At 35.1% G+C, this 17,310-nt stretch overlaps 1 protein-coding gene and 1 pseudogene across 1 annotated transcript in view; both read left to right on the top strand.

Moving 5' to 3' along the window:
• RFX3 (regulatory factor X3) overlaps positions 1-17,310 on the top strand; it is a 309,272-nt gene that overhangs the window by 55,644 nt on the left and 236,318 nt on the right. The gene's annotated exons all lie outside the window — the stretch shown is intronic.
• On the top strand, positions 2,282-2,828 carry LOC110596109 (annotated as a pseudogene).

Below are 17,310 nucleotides of genomic sequence, written 5' to 3'. Positions count from 1 at the left end.
TCGGGCAAAAATCTGAGAAATGTTTTCAGTTGTCCAACGCTAATGTTGACTTAAATAGGTCTAGGTCTTCATGGTTGACAGCTGCAGATAATTAGCTTTTTCTTCCTTAACAAAGAAAGCAAATGGAGCCGCAAGACATTCATTGCCTGTTCTGTCATCATAATAATAATGTATGTATTTAACTTCTGCAGTTCCTTAAATTGATTTAGTGCTAAGCTGCCTACATTACATATAATAGGAGTGACAAGTGAAAGCTGCAGCACATATTTGCGTGGCAAAAGGGAGCATTGATTGACAGCAAAGTTTCTCTCTACAAGAAATAGCAGTGTTGTGGAGCTCAAAAAGGGCCAGATACATAATTCTTAAAATTGTAGAGCAGATTCATGAAATGAATTTTAAAAAGTGATTGCCACTTGGTGTATTTGAGTGTCTTTGTGTTCTTGGCTCTGGGTGAGGGGCACAGATGGACATAATCTCACCTGACTGCTGAATATAAAGAGACTCCTTTTAAGCATGCTAGTATTTGTGATTTAAGATTGATACATACAAACTATAGACCAAATTATGACTTTGTAACTCAGTAATAGAAAATTTCCTTCAGCGGGAAGTTATTCACCTTATTTGAAGAAGCCAAATAATACATGCATTCAAGTAAGGTTTTTATAAGACCATAAAGTGGGCTATTCTTCAGTGAAAACATCCATTTTCGCATGTCTGTAAAACTTGAGGTATCATTTCTGAAAATGTAATCGCATAGGATTGGTGGTTTCTTTTGGTCAGACAGTGGCTAAATGTGATGATCATTCAAAAGTACTTACAATATTCTGCCTTTCTTTTGTTCCTATGACAAATGCCTAGAAGCTTTGGTTGAAAAGACACTTGGTGATTATTGTTGAATAATGCTCTATGATGAGCCCAGAATGCTGGGCTTCATATTGTTCCATGGAAATGGTTCTTATTGTGGTGGCAACTCAACTGTGTGTCTGGGGATGGGTGTGTGTAGGGGTTGTGAGAGGGGAAGCCTTGTGTGTTCTTGTACACTGGCAGCCTCTGCTGGCCATTGTAGAGAGCAGCATTGACCCCTGTTCCTTCCATTCCAGGTTGCATATGATTTTACTTAGGCTTAGCTCTCACTTCTTTGATTGTCACTTTCTTTGTATCCTCTTTTGAAGACTATTTCATCTGTTCAATATCTTGATTCATAATTATAGAACAACTTATCCAATATTTTCATCAATAAACTTATATCATAATTAAATGGAGTTGTTTAGAACCTTTGAAAAAGTCATGAATGTAACCTTTCCTTGAGAAATAATTTTCATCTAAGAAAGAAGATTTATCTTTATGTAGATTTCAAAATGCTTTCTGAATTGCAAGCCTTTTTGTACGATCTAGAGATTAGGCATTTACTTGTGATTAACCGATAATCCTGATTTTTTGAAAGAAAACCTTGACCCAATGATAGATTTTTAATTAAATATTTATATTTGTTAATTCTGTAGATTTAGGTATATCACCTGTCTTAGAGGTTTTCAGAAAGTGGGCTCTTACTGGATTTATGAATATGGATATCTCTGGATGTTGGAGTGGTGGTGGTGTCTAGACTTTTAATTCTAGACAAACAATTACAAGTATTTATAAATAAAATATCCAGCGATGGTAATAAACTCTGAATTATTCTGGTTTTAGGGATAGGAACTTATACAATGTTTGTTGTAATACCTTTGACTTTAGGAAATAACTTGGCCACAATAGATAATTTCCTCAACAAAATTTCTTGACATTCAATTTTGAGTCTTTTGGCATTTTCAAATATGACATCTGGTTGAGTCTTTTTATACAAAGTTTCATATTCAATGGCTTTCATTCCTAGCTAACTGCCTAGTCCTAGTTTATTATAGTAGAGTACTAATAGAACTCCTTTTCATGTTTTTCACCTTCTAATTCAACTCATAAAACTTGGCCAAAATGCATTTGACTAAAACATTGCTTTTGTGATATCACATATTTTTATTTTAGTAATTTATTGTTTACTTGAGAAAATGAAAAAGAGCAAATGGTATAGCCAACAGAACAAGAAAAGGAGCATTGGGCTAGGAATAGGAAATGTGGAGTTTTTGCCCTGGTTCTGGCTATATGACTCAAAGCATTCAAGTATACCTCCCTAAGCCTCTGTTTCCCCAGTCTATAAAATCATGTTGTCAAGATTAGTTGAAATAGATTCCAGAAGTCGCTTTCTGAGGTAGTGTGTGCGTCACTGTGTTCTTTGTGAGATTCCACCATGGATTACAGTGGCCAGGGTCAGAAAGTGCAGAGGATGCTGGGGCAGCCCACCAGCCTCATCTTCAGATACTTACAAAATAGGTCCTGGATTCAGGTATGACTTTATGAGCAAGTGAATATGTGGATAGAGGTCTGTATTATTGGTTTTAATGAGTATATGAATGTTGTTATTAGATGATACAGAAGAAATTCATTCTGAAACAAATCAATTGGTTTTGATCATGCTAAAAAAAGATAATATTACTCTGCTGCAAAGTGTCTCCAATTAGAAATGAGGTGAGAAATTCTTGAGAAGGCAATACAGTTTCTCTCTTATAGGTGTCCTTTGTTTGGCATATAGTCCTAAAACATTTGTTCATAGTGTTTTGATTACCCTTATGTTATTACAAGATGACAATAAATGCTGTAGGATTGTTTATATTTAAAAATTCTTTTAAAATATTAGTTGAAAAAATGTTATGTGAAATTGTCAGAAGCTCTGCAGTACTTTATTACTTTTTCTGCTACAAAGTAAAAAGACAAAATTCACCTGGGTGTGGTGGCTCATGCCTGTAATCCCAGCCCTTAGGGAAGCCGAGGTGAGATGCTTGCTTGAGTGCAGGACATTGAGACCAACCTAGGCAACACTGTAAGACGCTGTCTGTACAAAAAAAAATCAAAAAAATTAGCTGGACATCATGGCGTATGCCTGAATCACTGCTTGGTAGGCTGAAGCAGAAGGCTTGCAATCATGCCACTGCACTCCAGCCAGGGTGACAGAGACTCCTACTCAAAAAAAAAAAAAAAAAAAATTCTTAAGTCTAGACTTTCTTTCCAAACAGATCCATTTTTGTACTATGCCTGGCATATGTACTCAATAAATGCTGTTTGAATAAATAAGTCCTGTATTTCCAACCTTCCATTTCTTTCTAATTTTCCAATTCAAGCAAGTAGTCTATACTGTTTCTACTGAAAATGTTGTTCACATTATCACATCTGTGTCCATTCTTCTTTTCCCTGGTAAGAATGCTCTTACTCATTTTTTTCAAACTATTTTTTTCAAGAATAGTCAAGTTTCTCATATATCCTTCTAGTCCATTTTCACTCCCCCCACCATATCCAGACCACCTTTACTACTCACCACTATGTTTTAGCATATGTTGTATCTTGTATAATTAAAACAAGTATTTTGTTTATATACCTTTCCTTCTCAGTGTACTATAAGCTCCTACAGAATAGGAATAATAGCTTTGATTTTATTACTCAGTTACTATTTAAGGATATTTTCATTGAACTTACAATATATCCTGATTAACATATTGGTAAGAAATGATTTATATTCGCCTCAAGATAAAGTTTAGAATAAGAATTGGCAGATTGTTAGAAGTGAGATAGTAAGATGGTAACAGCCCACTGATACTGTGATTTATATAGGGATAAAGAATTAAGATTGTAAGAGCTTTGGGAAATGTTCACCTCTGGAAGGAATGACTCACATGATATTATCAGTTAGTGATTCTTCTGTTTTTATATATATATATGCCTTAATTAAGAAATAGGCTCTTATATACCAATATAGCCGTGAAGATAAGTGAAAAATGACATATAAATTATGGAGGTGAGAGAAAGACTTTTCCATTGACTCTTGAGTTTTCTTTTAGTGTTTGTATTTTTACCTGTTTAACTCTAACACATTCATTGCAGCTGTTTCTTGGATGGGTAAGTTATCAGACATTCTCACCAATGTAAAAGTCTTCAATATATATTTCATTACTTTAATTTTTTAAATCAGTTTTATTGGGGTATAATTTACTTACAGTATAACACACTAATTTTAAGTGTACAATTTGATGAGTTTTGACGGATATATACAGTAGTGTAACAATGAACCATATAGTATTCCCATCACCACAGAAAGTGTATTCTTACCATTTTGTACTCATTCCTTTACCTCAGTGGTCCCCATCCTTTTTGGCATCAGGGACCAGTTTCATGGAAGGCAGTTTTTCAGTGGGAGAGGGGGTGATGTGCAGTCAGTCCTTAATCTGTTTTTGCAGCCACTCCCCAGCCCTAGCATCACCACCTCAGCCCCATCTCAGATCATTAGGTGTTAGATTATCATAAGGATCATGCAACCTAGATCAGTCATGTGTGCAGTTCACAATAAAGTTCATGCTTCTATGAGAATCTAATTCCTCCACTGCACTGACAGAAGAAGGCACCCTGCTTACCCACTGCTCACCTCCTGCTGTGCAACCTAGTTCCTAACACGCCACCAACGGTACTGGACCATGTCCTGAGAGTTGGGAAACCCTGCTCTACTCTAACTCCTTGCCCATGTCAAACACAGATTTGCTTTACATCACTATAATTTTGCCTTTTCTAGAATTTCACATAAATGGGATAATGCAATATATAGCTTTTGTACCTGGCTTCCTTTTAGTTTTTACTTGTACATGTATCAGTAGTTTGTTCCTTTTTATTGCTGAGTTCACACTATGGCGATACCACAATTTATTTTGTTTACTACTTGATGGAATTTGGGTTGTTTGCAGTTTTTGGCTATTATGAATAAAGTAGTTATGCAGATTCAGTACAAGTGGTTGTATGGACATATGTTTTTATTTCACTTGGATAAATGTGCATGAATGAAATTGTTGAATCATATGATAAGGATATGCTTTAATTCTTATAAGTGACTACCAAACTGTTATTTATTTATTTACTTATTTTGAGTCAGTGCCTCTCTGTGTTGCCCACGCTGGAGTGTAGTGGCAGACTCACAACTACTGCACCCTCATCCTGCTGGGCTCAGGTGATCCTTCTGCCTCAGCCTTCCAAGTAGCTGGAACTACAGGCATGCACTACCATTCCTGACTAATTTTTAAAATTTATTGTAGAGATTAGGTCTCATCAGGTAGCCCAGGCTGGTCGTCAACTCCTGGACTCAGGCAATCCTCTGGCCTCTGCCTCTCAAAGTCCTGGAATTACAGGCATGAAACACCATGCCTGGCTGCCAAACTGTTTTCTAAAGTGGCTGTACCATTTTGCATTCCTACCAGTAATGTATGCATACCAGTTTCTCTGAATCCTTGTCAACTTGGTATTAACAGCATTTTTAATTTTAGCCATCATTCCAATGAAGGTAACTCATTGCAGTGTTAATTTGTAGTTCCCTAAAATGACTAATCTTTGGAGCATCTTTCCTTGTACTTATATTCTTATGTAAAGTGTACAAACCATTTCTCTATTTAAAAAATGTTATTTTTTTGTCTTCAGCTCCATTTGTTGACAAGACAATAATTTCTCCATTTCATTACCCTAGCATTTTCATTAAAAAAAGCAATTGACCATATATATGTGTTGATTTGTTTCATTTTGTATTACTATCTTTATGACAATACTCTATTTTCTTGATTATTGTAACTTTATTTTTTTAAAATTAGGTAGCATATAAGTCCTCTCACTGTCCTATGTTTTAAAATTGTTTTTGTTACTTCACATCACTTGCATTTTCATATAAAATTTTTAAAGTCTACTGGGATTTTTATTGGAATTGCATATAGATTTATTGTAGGAAAATTAGTGTATTAAACAGTTTTGACTTTTATGATCCATGACCCTGATATCTCTTTGTTTTCTTAGGTCTTTAATTTCTCTCACTAGTGTTTTGTAGTTTTTCAGTGCATAGTTCTTGCATTTTTCTTGTTAAGTTTATCTCTATCATATACATGATACTCTTGTAAGTGGAATTGTGTGCTATTGTAAATTTCAACACAAGTATTGCTAGTGTTGAAATATAATATGCCTAATATTGAAATATAGTTTACTTTTTATATTTTGACCATATAACATTGTAGTGTTACAAAATGCACTATTTCTAATAGCTTTACTTATTTATTTAATTTTTGGTAAATGCTTTAGGATTTTCTTCTTAGTCAATCATGTTGTCTGTAAATTAAGACAATTTTACTTCTTCCTGTCCTATTTGCCTGGCTTTTATTAATCTTTTCTTGCCTTATTTCATTGGTTAGTACCCACAGTGTTGAGTAGAAATGGTGAGGGAGAATATCCTTGCTTTCTTTCTAATATCAGAGAGAAAACATTCAGTCCTTCACCTTTAAGTGTGCTGTTAGGGGAAGTTTCTCTCTAGATGCCATTTGTCTGTTTGAGGAAGAGCCTTTCAATTCTCAGTTTGCTGAGGATTGTTTATGAGTGAATATTAAATTGAGATGATTTTGTGCATTTCCCTTTAGTCTGTTAATCGGACAAAATATCCTGATTGATATTCTAATGAAAAAGTCAACCTGAACTCTAGGATAAATTCCATTTTGTCATTATTTATATGTATGTTGCTGAGTTTGATTTCTTAGGATTTGGTAACAGATGTTTTTGTGTTTGTTTTCTTGAGGCATATTGATGTGTAGTTACATTTTCTTGTAATGTTTATTTTTTCTTTTTAAAATCAGGGTAATGCTGGCCTCTAAAATGAGTTGGGGAGTGCTCTTTCTCTTTTATTTTCAGGAAGAGTAAACTCTAACTTATTTATGCATTGGGAAATACAGAAGTTCACTTGTGTTACTTTAACATCTTCTTGTGGCTGAAATAAGAAATATTTAATATGTGGTAAAGGGCATATTCTTCCATCAGATAGTCTCCAAGTGTTTTTTGTATCTAATACAAAACAAAATAAAACCAAACCCCAAATAGTTTATGTGAGTATGCTTATAGGTATTTGTAAAAATTGATATGCAAATTAAAAGTTTTATTACTTTGGATGGTGAATTTAAAAGCAACAAATCACTGGGCGCAGTGGCTCATGTCTGTAATCCCAGCACTTTGGGAGGCCAAGGCAAGAGGATTGCTCGAGCCCAGGGATTTGAGACCAGCCTGGACAACTTGGTGAGACCTTGGTTCTATGATAAATCAAAAAATTAACTAGGCGTGGTGGTATATGCCTGTAGTTCCAGCTACTTGGAAGGCTAATGCAGAAGGATTACCTGAGTCCAGCAGGTCGAGGCTGTGGTGGCCATGAGCCTGCCACTGCACTCCAGCCTGAGTGACAGAGTGAGACTTCAAAAAAAAAAGGGCATATGAAAAATATATTCACAGAGATGTTAATACTTACATTCTTCTGTTTTTGTTCATTTAAACACTTTGAGTTCTCTTTTACATTCTCATTAAGTCATACATTGTTTATATGTAAGCTTCTTAACAGATTTATCAGTGGTAATTGGTATTTACAGTGAACTTAAAAAATTCATTACAGCTGGGCTCGGTGGCTCAGCCTGTAATCCTGCCCCTTTGGGAGGCTGAAGTGAGTGGATTGCCTGAGCCCGCGGGTTCGAGACCCGCCTGGGCAGCGAGACCTCATCTCTACACTAAATCAAAAAATCAGCCAGGCGTGGTAGCGCATTCCTGTAATTCCGGCTACTTGGAAGGCTGAGGCGGAGGGATCGCCGGAGCCCAGCAGGTCGAGGCTGTGGTGGCCGGGAGCGGCCACTGCACTCCAGTCTGGGCGACCAAGTGAGACTCCAACTCAAAAAAAAAAAAAAATTCATTACAGTAAATTTAAAAAGATCTAGCATTATATTATTCTACTAACAGTTCTTCCTAGCAAAAAAGTCTTCCTTAAAAGTATAATAATTCTTAAATTGTAACCTTTTTAGATGAGAAAACTGATAGATGTATTCTAGTTATTTAGTCACCAATCTGACTTGACCTCGTTGGGTGAGTTTTTACATGTTGGTATTAAAACCATTCTATTTTCATCCAAAACACATTCTATGAACTTTAGAATCAGGATGGTAAATGCTATGTATTGTTTAACACAGTGCTGAATAGTTTTGGATGGTTGGGAAATTGAATTAAATGGATAAAAATAATGAACTATATTGAGTAATAAACACGTAACAGTTTATATTTTCATGTGATAAAAATAGTTTGTTGCTCTCTTATGTACGTTTAATATTAAAATTTTAATTTTGCCAGGAGCTTTATAAACATTTGCTATGCATGTTTTGTCTATTTAGTTTAGACTATAAACTCCCTGAGGAGAAACTCTATGCCCTATAAATCTTCTAGTATGTTCTTGCTTTAGTAAATAGCATTTATGAGAATAATGAAATTTCAAAACTACCTGAAGAGCTTATATTATATGAAATAGAATTTGATAAGGTGCTTAAATGAATCCTTCATTTTTCTTCTTATAAATATCATGAACTTGAAATTTCTGTCTTGTGTAAATTTACTAAATGTGTACTTTGCAGTAAGTACCCCCTACCTTATGTAATGGATATGAATCAATAGTTGTAACTAAGTCATTAAGTATATTATTGGTACTTTTAATGATTGTATTTTTTTTTTTTGAGTCAGAGTCCCATTCCATCGCCCAGACTGGAGTGCAGTGGCACAGTCAAGGCCACCCCAGTGTCGACCTGCTGGCCTCCGGCGATCCTTTCACCTCAGCCTTCCAAGTAACCAGAACTACAAGCGAGCACTACCACACCTGGCTAATTTTTTTGTATTTATTTTAGAGATGAATTCTATACAGATTGTCCAGGCTGGTTTTGAACCCACAGGCTCAGGCAATCCGCTCGCTTGGCCTCCCAAAGTGCTGGGATTATAGGCTGAGCCATGGAGCCCAGTCAGTGATTGTGTTTTATGAAGCATCTTGCCCCTTGAGTTGTGTTTGTTTTCACTTACTATGTGGAATTATATAGAAAGCTAAGTTAAAATTACTCTGTTAAGGCAGCAGTGGGACCACTACTATAATGTGTATTTTAAATGAGTATTAATGAAGGAAAAGAAAATACGAAAGAAATAGGAAATCGGGAATGGATGTTATAATTCACAGAAATGTTGGATTTTGTAAATTATGATAAGCTATCATCATAAAAGAAAAACTGTGAGAACATTAAATATATCAAAGAATATAATAGAAATATTAGAGGCATTTGTAGTTCTCTATTGTACTTATAGTAAAAAATACATTGTTTGTTAGGGAACTGGTTAAGTGATCATCTAGGGAAGCATTATCTTTTCTCACTGTAGAAATATAAATATGGATACTTGGAAATTTCAAGAAAATAGTGGGGAGTGTTTTGAAGTTTGTTTTTGATGAAGGCTTGTGTAACTGGTCACTAAGCTGAGGGTGGGGGTAGAGGTGGGAGAAAGAGGATAAGGCACTGGTTCTGGGATTCTGTGAAATATACATGTAAGGTGTACAAAAATGAAGTGACTAAGTGACATGAATAAGGTTTTACAGTGATTTCAGTTGATTGATTTCAAGATTAATGCTAAGAGAAGTACGATTGAGCATCATAAGTTATATTTTTGTGTGTTTTCTTAATGTTGTTTATCTTATTTATTTGATGAGTATAAGGTAGAAGAAAACTGGGCAATTATCAGGGTAATGATTGTTTTAAGAACAAGGACTCTTTTTCTCACAATTGTATTATATTCATTATATAACACTGGTAATGTTAGATTATATAGTTTCATCCGTGTGTATGTTTAGGCACAAGAGTATTTGTGTTTTATTTGAAGCCATGTAGTTTAGTTCTCAGAATAAATTGATACTGATTTGATTTGCATCTCACAAGAAACTTTGACATTTTGGTAAAAAGCAATTTCAATTTTAGAGCCTAGGATGGATTTAGTGTCTTTTCTAAGTACCTGGTATGTAACTTTTAGATTTTTTTCAGTCCCTTTGTTTTATTGTTCAATTTGTCAAAGACCCTATATCAAAGATTTTGAGGTTGTGCATTCATACCTAAACTAAGTTGTAAGCCAGAGTAATGGTAGAAGGCAAGAAGAGGATCCCAGATCAGGGTATTTGTTATATAACCATCTTTAGAAATTGAGAATTTGTTATAATAAAGTTTTTTTCCTCCATCATGACACTATACACAAGGGGGAATTGCCAGAAAACTGGAATTATTTTTTGAGGGGTGGGCTCCTTGAATTACAGGCTTCTCGCATTAGGTAAGTGTTCTAGGAACCCAGTGGCATCAGTATACTAGCAACCATTGTTGTGAGGGTACTTCTGGCTTCAGCAAATTTTTGTTGTTGTTGTTGAGATTCTTTCAGTGCATTTGCCCATTTCATGATGGGTGGTTTACAAGTGTACCGGCCCACACCACACTGGGTGTTCAGCAGTTTTTGATTCCAAATGGCATGACCCCATGCTTCATCCTCCCTATTCCCCTGATCTTGCCCTGAGCTACTTTTTTGTTTGTTTCCCTGAATGAAAAAAGTCCTTCAAGGGAAACATTTGCCAGTGTGGAAGAAGTGAAACAAAAAATGGCTGTAGCACTACAAGGTATCAAGATTGATGAGTTCAAAAGATGTTTCGAACAGTTGAAAGAAGTATCTCCATAGGTATCTTGCATCAAATAGAGTACTTTGAAGGTGACGGAAGTTTAAACATGTAAGAATAAATAAACATTTCTTAATAAATAAATTCCAGGGTTTTTTTTGGTTCCCCTCATAGTTATTTACAATCTTCTATTAGTTATAAGAGCAACACATATATTAAAGAGTTTCCTATTGTAATCTCACCATCTGTAGATAACAACTTCTTTAGTAAAATAAAATTGTATGTTATTATTGGCAGATGGCTTCTTTTATATCCTACCTTCTATCAACCTATAACTTATTCTGAGTAATATTGGTAAAAAGATAGTAGGATGAGATGATGGGTAATTAACTAGGGACTGAAGTGATACTTCAAGAGAAAAAGTAGAGAGGGAAAAGAATTCCTGTCAAATTACTGAAGCAGAGACCAAAAAAAGAAAACAAAACAAAACATCTAATCCTCATGAATGTATCTGTGTAAATGTAAGATTATATAAATGAGTATTGTTACATGTTATTTACACTTATCATTTATTATTCATAAAATTCATTTTGATTCTGGTTGCTTTTTAGTTAGCTCTCTGCATCCAAATGAAAAACAGTGTCTTCATGATAGTAGTAATGCCCAGTAAGTGTGCCAATTTTATGTTTTTCAGTCCTTTATTCTCAGAATTTAATCAGTAGGATCTTGTCCTGGAACTTACCACATGTGTGTTCCACTTTTCACAGATGTGATTAGGGTAGAAATTCTTCCTGTTTATCTGAATGAGAACCCTTTGGTAAAATTCCTTTGATTCTGAGATAACTAGATGAAATGTGTTGCATAAATCATGTCACAGCAAACATTTGTCACCTGGCACTAGAGCTTGATGAAATTTAAAAATGTTGGCTCATTGCCTGTAGTGTTCAGTTACAGTTCTATAGAAAGTCTGTTTGTACAGATGAAGCGGTTCTTGGTGTAATGCAAGATTCATCTCTTGAGTGATAGGACTTGTGTGAGTTTATTCCAGTTATCTTTACTCTGAGCTCCCAAGACATGCTCACAGGGGCTTTGTTTTAATTTTCTTGTTCTCTCTTTGGCACACTTGTAAGAAAATGGTGAAACTGTTAGCATTTATTTAGTTCAGCATCTACTGCAGTGAAGGAATGTTTTCGGTAATAATATTAGTAGATAATCAAATTTGAATTTTAAGATGCTGATTTTATTTGCAACTATTTGCTCCCTGTGAGATCTTGTCTTCACTTTCTCCTATTACCATAATTTCTACATCCATCTTTACTTATTGGCAGTTTGGTTTGATACCTAGCCTTTCCTTACAGAATAATAATGATATACTAAGCATGTGCAGAAAAAGGGTAATTAACTCATGTTCTTTGACTCCAGAAGAAATTAGGCCTACAGGACCGTGTCTTTCAAACTGTGCCAAAATTCCTTCCTAAAAACTACATTCAGTTTTGCCATTCCCAGACTTTAATAACTTTTTCATCTATAGGAAAGCATACAGACTTCTTTGGGTACTAGACAGGTGCATACCTGCTTTTAACAAATCCCTCTGTTCCTGTTTCACACTCTCATTACGTTCCTATTCTAATTTTTAAAAATCTGAATTCTTGTATGTGTCTTTATAAAACATGTAGATTTATTTCATATGTAGACAAATACTGGCCATGCATATATTTTAAATTTGCATCACTGATATTTTGCTCTAGACATTATTTATTTTGCCCTCAGCCATATTTTAAATATCTTTTTATGCCAGTGGGCATGCATCTGGATTGCTACTCCTAACTGCTGCATAGTATTCTGTAGAGAGCATTTGTTTCATTTTATTTATCCTGTGTATTAGATATCTAGATTACAAGGCTTTTTTTATAACTGATCTCATATTATCAGGCTATCTCTTGGAACTACAACTTCATACACCTTAAATCCATATCACATGAAGCCCATCATTCTTCTGTACTTTTTCATGTTGCCATGCCTTTGCACATGGTGTTCCTAGGATATTTCCAGTCTTCTAATGACTGCTTCCTCACAACTCAAATTGTATGTTATTTCCTTGATGAAGACTTATGCAGCGATTTCATGCTTGAGCTAGTTGCTCTGTATGCACTCTTCTCACATGGCACTTACTTTTATCTTGGTAATATAGACATCTGAAATTCTGTGTAGCAGTCTACATTTCCCTCTGGACTGTAAGAAAGACAGGAACTATATCTTAGGCATTTTTGTATCCTTTGCTCTAGTTTGGTGAATTGAATATAAATGACAGTCAAACAACATTTATTGAATGAATGAAGTGTGTGGAGCTTCCTTAAAGTGAAATACTGACCACATGAAAATGATTCTCATAAGTAAGAAAAAGTTGGGACAGCAATACCAAAATAATATAAAAACAGAGAGAGTGGTATACAAGAAACTCAATCCTAAAATGAATTTGAGCTTGTTAAGATACAAAATGTGACAACATGTTATGTTCAGATGATGAAAAAAAATAACAAGAAAAGGAATAAACCACCGGCTAAGACAGATATTATAATACTAGATGCTGGAGTGAAGACAGAGCTATGAAACTCTGGGTTGGTTTTAACTTCTTTATCAAAAGAGAATGATATTTAAATTCAGTAAAGGAAACAATGGTGGCAAAGGAGTTGAATCAAGAAAGGTGAGACAGTGATGGAAAAGCACTTTTATACTCTCAACTAGTTAATGTCCTAGGATTAAATGATTGACAGATAGGAATGGTTTGGTGATCTTTGAGCAATTACAACTAGTTTCTGAGGTGACAAAAAACTAAACAGCATGCAGATACTGTTTTTATTTTCAAAAAAAGAGGAAAATTAGAATTTTGCTGTTATAAGATTAGTGGGTTTTATGTCTATCCTTGGGGCAATTCTTTATTCACTAGACGGGCTATTTGTGAGGACTTACCTAGCAAAGAAGCAGTCCTCTGGAGATCACTTGGACTCACTGGGAATGTGTCATAAATGTGTGCTGTCTTTTTTCCCCATGTAGATAAAGTAAGTTGATTTTAGCAAAACTTCAGACGTGTCTCATGGTATGTTTATGAAATTGATGGTCAAATTAGGAGCTAGATTATAAGACCAGGTGGATTTGTGGATGGTTGAAAATTTGATGAATGAATTGATGTCAACTTGGAGATAAGTATTTCTAGTGACATGACATGCCTCTTTCAGTCTGTCCTATTAATCATTTTTATCACTGACTTGAGTGAAACAGGTCCATAATATTTGCATATTACATAAAGCTGGGAACAATCACAATTAATGTAAAATTCTGCTTATGAGCTCGTTAAATTATCATACTAGTTAAGAATCAAGCAGACATATTTCAAGAGAAATTCATATGAAAAGATGTGGGAATTTGTGGTATAGCTGTCACTGCCATATTCCATAGTGCTTTGGTTTGAATGTGTCTCCAAAATTCAGTTGTTGAAACTCAAGGGCCACTGTGATGGTACTAAAGTATGGGACTTTTAAGAGTTGATAAGGTCATGCAGACTTCTTCCCTTATGGATGGGATTAAGGTCTTTATAAAAGAGACTTCATGCAGTATCCAGTAGCTTGCCTCTCTACCTTCTGGCATGTGTGATCACAGTTTTTCTCCACTGTGGAGGATGCAGCTCTTAGCAGACAACCAAACCTGCCAGCTCCTTGGTCTTGGATTTCCAGGCTCTGGAACCATGACAAATAAATTTCTCTTCCTGGTAAATTATCCAGTTTCAGGTATTGCTGTGGCAGTATATACAGACTAAGACACACATGTAGGCTGTTTTTAACAAAATTGCAGTGTTTGGAACTGGGTAGTGCAGTCTTGCTGTACTGATGAGAAGATAACATTGTGTTAATTTGTGGCTCCCAGGTTTTAAGAAGGTTTTGAGAACTTTGTCATAAAAGGAATATTTCAAAGAATTTGAATAGTTTCCTTATTGAAACATAACTTTATGTATGCATGTGTAGAGAGGGAAATTCTCAGAATAATAGCTATTTTAAATATTTAAATCTGAAAGAGGAATTAACCTAGTTCTACAATGTTCAGCTTTTAAAAGTATGAAGTTGAAAATTGTGCCAAATATAATAGTGAGTGACTCAAACCAGAAAAACTGACCTCCTTTTTACCCTTCATAACACTGATAGTCTGATGGAAAAGGCAGATTAACCAGATAATCATACAAGTATAAATATAAATTGCAACTATAGTAACTGCAATGAGGTTGATATTCATGGTACCATGAGAGAGAATAGATAGTAGATGCATTTGATTTGGTTAGTAAAGGAAGGGAAGAGATGGCTTGTCTTAGGTGAGGAGTATTTATTAAAGTAGATGAAAAGGGGTGAAGATGGATCTGGGGTAAGTGAGCATGGTGATGATGAGGACAGAAAGCCTGACTGGTACAAGAAGTCCATTTCAAACCTGAAAAGATAGGGAAGGGTCAGGCAACTGAATCTTTGAAGACCTTGGGGAGAAGTCTGTTCTTTATCTAAAGACAGTGAAAAGCATTTGCTAGTCTTACATAGAAGACTTTTTAATTTAAATTTGGGAAGATACCCCTGGTTACAGAGTGGGGAATTGACTGAAGTTGAGTCCAGAGCGGATGTGATAAACCACCATGAAAGATTTTCAGTTGACTGGACAGAGGACATTGCGCTTCAAGAAATGGAACCTGTCAGTGAAAGTGGAATTCAGTTCTGGAGATCTGGCAGGAAAGTTGATAAATTAGTTAGATAAATTTAGGGGTGGGGGGTGGTGGTGGCAGAAAACTGGGGTTGAATCTCAGTTTTGCCTCTTACTAGTTTGGTGACCTTGTTCAAATCACATTATTTCTCTGTCCCTGATTTAACTGTACAAACTTGTCTCATAGGCTTTGGCAAGATTACATGATTTGAAATACATGTGAATGGCTTACAAACTGTATAGTGTTACATAAAATGGAAGGTTTGAAGAAAAATAAGTCAATAATGACTATTATTGGACTATATCATTTAGGAATACTATGGGATTTCTTCAGCGAGTTCTAGTCTAATTAGTTGCATCAGGCGATTCTATAAGATTTTTATCATTGTAGTTTCAGATTTCCATACCTCTTCCCAGTTACTTTGGAGCGTTTACTAACAGGGACAGTCTAAATATTCACAGTGAGTCCATGTTTTTTGACTTTCTAATAGCAATCAAGTTGCTTGATATAATTTTATATCAGTCATAGATTAACTATTTTTCCTTACATATGATTTCAGAAGCAAGAAGTAATTTTAAGGAATATTGTAGCAAAACCCTAAAGTAAAGAATTAGAAAGCATTTTTAAAAATTCTTCAATGTATCTTTTGGTAAGATAGAACTTTTATAACTTGTTACATTCGAGTACTTAGAGATGCACATGAATTTTTCTCTAGAGTGTTGCCTGTGTGTGTATGTGTAAAACTTTGCAAATACAGAAAAGGTCCTTTGAGTGGAAATATACCTTTAGTTTAGGTTTTTTTTTTTGAATCGGGGTCTTGCTCTATCACCCAGGATGAAGTGCAGTGGCCCGATCATGGCTTACCTCAGCCTTAACCTTCTGGACTCAGACAGTCCTTCCACCTCAGCCTCTTAAGCAGCTGGGACTGGGACTACAAATGTGTACCACCATGCCTGGCTAATTTTTTGATTATTTTGTAGAGACGAGGTCTTGCTGTGTTGCCTAGGCTTACCTTTTAGTTTTTGAAAAGCTTTATTTTACAGTCCAAGATCAAATGGAAATGTTTGACTTTTTTGAGACAGATAGGAAAGGAACAATATTTCTAATAACTCATAGGAAGGAGTATGTGTAGATAACATTATTTATTGGCATATTTATGTATACAAAATCCACTCAAATACTCATTGAATACCTACAATGTTCATATATTTATATACACTCTCTAACCCGTATTTTTATTCAAGTTATGTACATACGTTAACACTAGTCTCAAAAATCTGTGCCCAAGTAAAACATGACATGCCCTTTGACAGTGATCTAAGGCAAAAGAGCAGGATGCATATATAATCTAAAATTTTAAATTTATGCAATCTTCTGGAATAATCCCATGTATGACTTTGATGGCAGCACTCTGTATACTTAAGGATACTTTATGTTATTGCCCTTGAATTTTTTGTTGGTTGTTGTTCCATGAGAATTATTTAATCCTATATATGTATGACTGCTGTATGTGTCTTATGATTTGGGACATTTCCATGTAGATAAGGAAATACTGTTTCCTCGTTATTTAGGGTAAATATTCAATTCTTTAAGGAACTAGGAATAATAATTGCTGAAAACCAATTGCACTAGAGGGGTGTTCACACTTGAAAGTTGCTTCTGGATCCATAGCTGAGTAGAAGACCTGACAGAGTGATGTGTAGATCTCACAGACTTCCATTTATACTCATAATTACAGTAATAGATGGGCCTGCCACTATACTAAGAACTTCACATGTTTTTTAAAATTTAGTCTTTCTAAACAATCCTGTGAGTTGTGGATAACGTTATTTCAGCTTTGCAAATGAAGAGACTGGGATTTAGTTGAGGTTAAATAACTAGTAAATAGAGTAGCCTATGTTCCATCCTAGGTTGCTTTTGATTCTGCTGTGCAGTTTTGAAACATATGATTTGGTACAAAAGAACTCTACTGAAATCATTTTAGACTAATATC

The sequence above is a fragment of the Carlito syrichta genome, unplaced genomic scaffold (genome assembly GCF_000164805.1).
Source record: "Carlito syrichta isolate Samal-C Ts95f unplaced genomic scaffold, Tarsius_syrichta-2.0.1 Scaffold306911, whole genome shotgun sequence".
NCBI classification, from domain to species: domain Eukaryota; kingdom Metazoa; phylum Chordata; class Mammalia; order Primates; family Tarsiidae; genus Carlito; species Carlito syrichta.
Note: the sequence above shows the minus strand (reverse complement) of the source record. Positions and strands in the feature narration are given on the sequence as shown.